General features: G+C 38.6%; 1 pseudogene; it reads right to left on the bottom strand.

Annotated features, from left to right (window-relative positions):
- Positions 1 to 7,071: 7,071 nt before the first annotated feature.
- Positions 7,072 to 8,451, bottom strand: LOC101975629 (tubulin beta chain pseudogene; annotated as a pseudogene).
- Positions 8,452 to 8,992: the final 541 nt, after the last annotated feature.

Here is an 8,992-nt window from a genome sequence, read left to right as displayed (position 1 = left end):
TAATACTACTTGTACATAATATGGAGTACAGTGTGACTTTCAATACATATATACATTGTGTAATGATCAAATCAGGGTTATTGGCATATCTAGCACCTCAAACATCATTTCTTTGTGATGGAAATATTCAAAATCCTTCCTCCTAGCTATTTTGAAACATTTAATTAATTCTCATCAACCATAATTATCCTACTGTGCTGTAGAATGTACAAAGTTATTCTTGCTATCTAACTGCACCCTTGTACCCCTTAACCATCCCCCCTCTCCTTGCACAAACACTTCCCAGGCTTTGGTAACCACTATCCTATTCTCTACTTCTGTGAAATTATCTTTTTAGCTTTTACATATGAGTGAGAATATGTGGTATTTGCCCTTCTGTGTCTGACTTATTTCACTTAACATATGTCTTTCAGTTCCATCTGTATTATTGCAAATGACAGAATTTCATTCTTTTATGGCTAAATAATATTCCTGTGTGTGTGAATGTGTGTGTATTGTGTGTGTGTGTGTGTGTGTGTGTGTGTGTGTGTATCACATTTTTTTCATTCATCTGTCAATGGACACCTAGGTTAATTTCAGATCTTGGCTATAGTGAACAGTGCTCCAAGGGAACTGAAGTTATTATACTGAAGAAACATGTAAATGCAGGTGTCTCTTTAAAAAAAAAATTACTGGATCATATTCTAGTCCTAGTTCTTATTATTTTGAGGAGCCTTCATACTGTTTCCATAATAGGTGTTCTAGTTTACTTTTGAAACTACAGTATATGAAAGTTTTTTCTCCACATTCTTGCCAGGATTTGTTTTTTGTTTGTTATTGGTTTTGCTTTTTTTTTCCCCCCTTCAATGAAATCCAGGGCCTTGCAAATATGCACTACTATGGAGCTATAACCCAGCCCCAGAATTTTATTATTTTTTGTCTTTTTGATAAAAGCCATTCTAATTGGAGTGAGATAATATGTCCCTGTGGTTTTGATTTGAATTTCCCTGTTGATTAGCAATGCTTAACATTTTTTCATATACTTATTAGCCATTTGCTTATCTTCTTTCAGGACATGTATATTCAGGTCATTCACCCATTTAAAAATCGGATTATTATTATTATTGATTTTTTTGCATTTCACTTGAGTCCTTATGTATTCTAAAAATTAGTCCTTTGTTGGATGAATGGAAACTACTGTCTTCCATTCTGTAGGTTCTTTCTTAATTCTGCTGATCGTTCCCTTTGCTGTATAGAAAGTTTTTAGTTTGATGTACTTTCATTTATCAAATTTTGCTTTTTTTAACCTATGCTTTTAGGATTATATAAAAAAAATGTGTGTCCAGAACAATATCCTAAAGCATTTCCCCTATATTTTCTTCTAGTACTTCATAATTTCAGGCCTTTCATTTGATTATTTGATCCATTTTGAGCTGATTTTTTCCTACATAATGAGAGATAGGGATCTAGTATTTTTCCTTCTGCATATGGATCAAGTTTTCCCAGCATCATTTATTGAACAGGCTTTCCATTTTCTAATGTTCTTTCTGTCTTTGTTAAAAATCAGTTGGTTCCAGATACATGGATTTATTTCTGTGTTCTTGATTCTGTTTCATTGATCTATGTGTCCATTTTTATGCCAGTGCCATGCTGTTTTGGTTATTATAACTTTGTTTTATGATTTTAAGTTTTATTTTTATTTAACAAATAATAATTATATATATTTGTGGGATACAATGTGATGTTTTGTTTGTTGTATGTTTTGAATTCAAGTATAGTAATACCTCCAACTTTGTTCTTTTTGCTCAGGATTGCATTGGTTATTAGGGGTCTTTTGTAGTTCCACGTGAAATTTGTGATTTTTTTTCCCTACTTCTTTGAAGATGTCATTGGTATTTTGATAGGAATTACATCAAATTCTTAAATTGATTTGGGTAGTATGAACATTTTAACAATATTAATTCTTTCAATTCATAAACATGGAATTTCTTTTCCTTTTTTGGTGTCTTCTTCAATTTCTTTCATCAGTATTTATAATTTTCATCATGAGGTTATCCAGTTCCTTGGATAAATTTATGTCTATATACTCTATTTAATTTTTTGTAGTTTTTGTGAATTAGATTGTTTTCTTCATTTCTTTCTCAGCAATTTCATTATTGGTATGTAAAAAATCTACTGATTTTTTGTATGTTGATTTTATATCCTACAACCTTATCAAATTTATTTGTAAGTTCTAACAATCTTTGGTGGATTCTTCAGATTTTTCTTCATATCCAATCATGTCATCAAGTAGTACCAGGTATTCAGAAGCTGAAGCAGTAGACTCATGTTTGAGGTGAGCCTGGGCAACATAGGGAATGTAGCAAGAATCAATCTCAAAAGAAAAATGTCCTATGCAAACATGGATAATTTGATCTCCTTCTTTCCTATTTGGATGCTACCCCTCTCTTTATTTTCTCTTGCCTTATTGCTCTGCCTAGATCTCCAATAATATATTGAGTGAAGGTGATGAGAAAAAACAACTTTGTCTTTTTTCCTAATTTTACAGGAAATGCTTTTAACTTTTACCCATTGAATATAATGTTGGCTGGGAGTTTTTCATAAATATCCTTTATTGTGTTGACTTATGTTCTTCCAATACGTATTTTTGAGGAATTTTATCATGAAAAGGTATCTATTGAGATGATTATGTAGTTTTTGTCCTTCATTCTGTTGATATGATATGTTGTATTTTATTTGTGTATTTGAAACCACCCTTGCATCCCTGGGATAAACTGCTGTTGATCATTATGTATAAAATTTTTTATGTGCTGTTGGATTGATTTGCTAGTATTTTAAAAAATATTTATTTTTTAGTTGTAGCCAGACACAATACTGTTATTTTATTTTTTTATTTATATGTGGTGCTGAGGATCAAACCCAGGGTCTCTCTACCACTGAGCCACAACCCAGTCCTGATTTGCTAGTATTCTGTTGAGAATATGTGCGTCTATATTCATCAGGGATTTTGGTCTGCAGTTTTCTTTTTTTTGTCATGTTCTTGGTCTAGTCTTGTTATCAGGGTAATGATGGCCTTGTAGAGTGAGTTTGGAAGAGTTTCTGCCCTTTCAATATTTTGGAGTAGTTTGAAAAAAAATTGGCCTTCATCAGTGATGCCATCCAGTCCTGGGATTTTCTTTGTTGGGAGACATTTTATTACTGATATAATCTTGTTCATTGTTATTGGTTTATTCAGTTTTTTTTATGTCCTTATGGTTCAATTTTGATAGCTTACACATGTCCAGAGATGTGTGCATTTGTCCATTTCTTCTAGGTTTTCCAATTTTTTGGCATTTAGCTGTCCCTAAAGATCTTTTATATTTCTGTGGTATCGGTTTTAACGTCTCCTTTTCTAATCTCTGTTTTTATTTGTTGTCTTTTTAATTGGTTAGTGTAGCTAAGTTTTGCCAATTTTATCTTTTAAAAAACCTCTTTGTTTCACTGATCTTTTGTTGTTTTTGTTTTTAGTCTCTATTTTGTTTATTTTTACTTTGATTTTTATTATATATTCCTTCTACCAATTTTGGATTTGGTTTATTTTTGCTTGTCTAATTCCTTGAGTTGCATCATTAATCTAGTTATTTGCAGTTTTTCTTCTTTTCTTTTTCTTTTTTTAATGTAGGCACCTGCTTCTTTTCCCCAGGTTTTAGTATGTTGTGTTTTCATTGTCATTTGTTTCAAGAAATTTTAAAATTTCCCTTTTGATTTCTTCCTTGATACATTGGTCATTCAAGGGAATGTTGTTTAATTCCCATGTATTTGTACAATTTATAAGTTCCTTTTGTTGATGATAGTTATTGATAATTTTATTCCATTGTGGTCAGAGAATTTACATACTGTTACTGATTTTTTTTTTTTTTTGGTATTTGAAATTGAACCCAGGGGTTCTCTACCTCTGAGCTATACTCCCAGCCCTTTTAAGGTAATTAGTTTACTTTTGGAGTACTGGGGATCAAATCCAGGGATACTCTACTATTTTGTGGCATCCCATCCCTTTTTATTTTTTATTTTGAGACAGGTCTCACTAAGTTGCCCAGTCTGGCCTTGAAATTGTGATGCTCCTGCTTCACTCTCCTGAGTTGCTGGGATTATGACATGTACTACCATGCCTAGCTCCTTTTCATTCTCCTTTAGTTGCTGAGACTTGTCCTAAGCTTGTGATTCTTCTGTCTCAGCCTCCCTAGAGGTGTGCCAGGCTGATTTTGATTTTTCAAAAATGTGTTGAGACTAGCTTTGTGTCCTAACATATGGTCTACCCCGGAGAATGTTCCATGTGCTAATGGAAGAACGTGTGTTCTGCAATTATTGGATGAAATGTTCTGTAAATGTCTGTTAGGCCCATTTGTTTATTTATTTATTCATTTTAAAATTTTATTTATTAAGTAGGTGTTGGGCCCAATTGTTTGGAATTATTTTCTTACTTTCATGTTTTGATTGTTCATTGCCAAGTGTATGGAATTACGATTGATTTCTGTCTAGTGCAACCTTATGAGACTTGTATATTAGTTCTTTAAAAAAAATTCTTTTTTTATAGTTGTAGATGGACAGAATGCCTTAAGCTACAGCTACTTAGCTACAGCTCCAGCCTTATTTACTAGTTCTAATAGATTTTTTTTAGTGTATTCCTTAGGATTTTCTACATATAAGATCAGGTAATCTGTAAATAAAGATAATTTATAAAATTTACGTTTCTAATCTGTGTGGCTTGTATGTCATTTTCTTGCCCAATTGCCCTGTGTAGAATCTTCATTGCCATATCAAAAAAAAAAAAATTGATGAGAAAAGACATTCTTGTCTTGTTCCTGACAGGAGGGGAAAACCACTTGTTTTTTACCATTATGTCTAATTTTAGTTGTGGGTATAGTGGGTGTCTGATGACTTTTAACAGCTCGATTAGATACCTTTCTGTCCTTAGTTTCTTAAATGTTTTCATCATGAGGAAGTATTGGATTTTGTCCAATGTCTTTTTTGTACCTATTGTCCTTTTTTCCATGGATGGCATGTATACATTTATTTGGTTTTTTAAAAATATTTATTTTTTAGTTGTAGTTATCAATACCTTTATTTTTATTTATTTATTTTTATGTGGTGCTGAGGATCAAACCCAGGGCCTTGCACGTCCTAGGCAGGTGCTCTACCACTGAGCCACAACCCCAGCCCCCATTAATTTGTTTTTTATGCTAACCCAACTTTGCACTCTTGACATAAGTCACTTTTGGTCATAATACATAACTCTGCCACTGAGCTATAGCCACAGCTGTTAGTTGTGGAGCAGGCTGAACAAATGTTAGCTGCAGGGTGGGCTGAACACTTGACTATCACCCATCTGGTTTCTTTCTTTCTTTTTTTTTTTTAAGAGAGAGAGAGAGAGAGAGAGAGAGAGAGAGAGAGAGAGAGAGAAAGAGAGAGAAATTTCAATACTTATTTTTCAGTTTTCGGCGGACACAACATCTTTGTTTGTATGTGGTGCTGAGACCGAACCCAGGCCTCACGCATGCCAGGCGAGCGCACTACCACTTGAGCCACATACATCCCCAGCGCCCCCCCCAATCTGGTTTCTTATCACTTGTTTGTGTCAAGGCTGAACACTCAACCCCACTCAAGGCTGAACACTCAACCCAACTTAAGGTTGAATTCTCAACTCCCCACCTGTATAGTGCAACAGAAACCCAAATCTGACCCCTGCCGTGTCTGCCTGAGAGCAGAAGATGACACCCTTAGCAACTGTATGGCAGCAAGGCAGCTTGCAGACCCAGAGACCCCATTAGCTATAAAAACTATAGCTATAAAAACTCTCTCCTGCCCGGTCCCCTCCACTCCTCCCTCTCTCTCTCACTCTCTCTCACCTCCTCTCTCTCACTCTCTCTTACTCTCTCCTCTCTCACTTGCTTTGCTCCCCCCCCACACATTCTCTCACTCTCTTTTCCTCTCTCTCTCTTTTTTCTCTTCCTTTCCTGCTAATCCAACACCGCCTCAGTAAAGATCTCTTGGTCCCTCCGAGTGTTGTGGTCACTTTCCTTTCACCAGCCCTAAGTTTTCTGTTATTAATATCTAGTTTCATTCCATTATTTTCTAATAACATGTATATTCTAAAATATTGATGTGTTCTTTGAGTATTTTATTTTATTTTCCAATTCCCATTTATTTTTGGCTCTTGGGGCAATGTCATCTTTTCAATATGAAAAAAGCAGCAAGTTCAACACAAATTAGAAATCTGAAGGGTAGGATAGGACAAAATCAACAGTAGGAAGGAAAAAGCAATAGCAAAAGAAATGAGAAGATTTTTAAAAAAGGGTTTTGTTGCCCCTCCTCTGGAGTGACTCACATTTAGGTGATAGTACATATCTTTCCACATATCAGGCATCCTCCAAAGAGCAGGGTGAAAAGGTGGGGGTTGGGGAGGGCAATTCTGGAAGCTTAGGGACCAAGGCTGGCCTTCTCATTTTTGAGAGAGGTAAAGCAGAAAGAGGAAGGATTCACACCTCCCAGAGTAGAGCAGATTCCTCCAAAGGGAGAGCACAATTCGGGACAGCTGAGAGGGAGGCTGCAAATGGAAATAATACTGTTAACACCTCTCCTGAAGCTGAGAGATGGAGTATGGAAATGCCTAAAAATGACTGTAAAAACATAGATTCCCCTCTTTAAAAAACTGTCCTAAAACGAAAAAATCCCATCCCCATCACAAGTGATTTCTACCTGCTGCTACCTTCTACCTCGTACTAATTTGCCTTAGGATGGGGGCCACTGAAAGCACCCGGCTAGTTCTAAATGGGATCTGGACAAGAACCAGCTCTTGGGAGAATCATTTTGGAAACAGAAGATATTAACTGGACAGATGTGAAAAGTGGGTACCAGAAAGAAATGCAGGGTAATCCAGAATGGAAGAAATTTTAAGTTTGCCAGAGTGGAAAGAGGAGACATTCAAGAAACAAATATTTATTGAGCGCCTAATATGGGTCAGGTATTGTTCTCATGCCTCCCAAAAGGGAATAAAAAAGGGGAAAAAAAGGCAGTAAACACAAATTCTGAAGAAAGGGGCAGCAGAAGGCTGGGGAATTGAGAAGCATGAGGTGATGGGGGAGCCGCCTTAGGCTTCCTCTTCAGCCTCCTCACCAAAATCCTCTTTCTCTTCTGCGGTAGCATCCTGGTACTGCTGGTACTCAGAGACAAGGATGTTCATGTTGCTCTCAGCCTCGGTGAACTCCATCTCGTCCATACCCTCACCTGTGTACCAGTCGAGGAAGGCCTTTCGGCGGAACATGGCAGTGAACTGCTCTGAGATGCGCTTGAAGAGCTCCTGGATGGCTGTGCTGTTGCCAATGAAGGTAACTGCCATCTTCAGGCCATAAGTTGGGATGTCACAGACAGATGTCTTGACATTGTTGGGGATCCATTCCACGAAGTAGCTGCTATTCTTGTTCTGCACATTCAGTATCTGCCCATCAACCTCCTTCATGGACGGAAGACTGCAGCCACGGTGAGGTACCGACGTTGACGGGGGTCACAGGCAGCCACCATGTTCTTTGCATCAGAGACCTGCTGGGTGAGTTCAGGCACAGTGAGGGCCCGATATTGCTGGCTTCCGCGGCTGGTAAGAGGGGCAAAGCCAGGCATGAAGAAGTGGAGACGTGGGAAGGGCAACATGTTGACTGCCAACTTGCGGAGGTCAGCATTGAGCTGGCCAGGGAAGCGGAGGCAGGTAGTGACACCGCTCTTGGTGGCTGAGATGAAGTAGTTCAGGTCTCCGTAGGTTGGTGTGGTCAGCTTGAGGGTACAGAAGCAGATGTCATAAAGGGCCTCGTTGTCAATGCAGTAGGTCTCATCAGTGTTCTCTACCAACTGATGGACGGAGAGGGTGGCATTGTAGGGCTCCACCACAGTATCGGACACGTTGGTTGAGGGTATTACACTGAAGGTGTTCATGATGCGGTCGGCATACTCTTCCCCGATCTTGCTAATGAGCAGGGTGCCCATTCCGGAACCTGTGCCCGCTCCCAGTGAGTGGGTCAGCTGGAAGCCCTGCAGGCAGTCACAGCTCTCTGTCTCCTTCCGCACCACATCCAGAACTGAGTCAACCAGCTCAGCCCCTTCTGTATAGTGACCCTTGGCCCAGTTGTTACCTGCCCCAGACTGACCAAAAACAAAGTTGTCTGGTCTGAAGATCTGGCCAAAAGGACCTGAGCGAACAGAGTCCATAGTCCCAGGTTCTAGATCCACCAGGATAGCATGAGGAACATATTTGCCACCTGTGGCTTCATTGTAATACAATGTGGCTTCATTGTAATACACGGAGATGAGGTCCAGCTGCAGGTCACTGTCCCCATGATAGGTACCGGTGGGGTCGATGCCGTGTTCATCACTGATCACCTTCCAGAACTTGGCACTGATCCGGTTGCCACACTGACTGGCCTGGATGTGCACGATTTCCCTCATGGCTAGAATTAATTAATTTTTATTTAAAGAGAGAGAGAAAGAGAGAATTTTTTTTAAGTTATCGGTGGACACAACGTCTTTTTTTTTTAGAATTTTTTTTAATATTTATTTTTTAGTTTTCGATTGACACAACATCTTCGTTTGTATGTGGTGCTGAAGATCGAACCCGGCTGGCCGCCAGCATGCCAGGCGAGCGCGCTACCGCTTGAGCCACATCCCCAGCCCCGACACAACGTCTTTATTTCATTTTTATGTGGTGCTGAGGATCGAACCCAGCTCCCTGCGCATGCCAGGCGAGCACTCTACAGCTCGAGCCACATCCCCAGCCCAAGAATTTATTTTAATTTATTTTTGCTCGCCTCAATATATGCTCGGGGCAAGGAAATATGTAATTAGTTTTCTGTGCTGGTCTCGTGCTGAAAAAAAGGAACATGCTGGGAGGATGGAGCAGCCAGATCCAAACGCAACTCAGGAGGATTCTCTTTGAGTATTTTAAATGTATTGAAAGATGAGAGTAGCAGGAAGATTTCAAGTTCAAGGC

This window comes from Ictidomys tridecemlineatus, chromosome 6 (assembly GCF_052094955.1).
Source record: "Ictidomys tridecemlineatus isolate mIctTri1 chromosome 6, mIctTri1.hap1, whole genome shotgun sequence".
Lineage (NCBI taxonomy): Eukaryota > Metazoa > Chordata > Mammalia > Rodentia > Sciuridae > Ictidomys > Ictidomys tridecemlineatus.
This window is presented reverse-complemented; position numbering and strand designations above follow the sequence as displayed.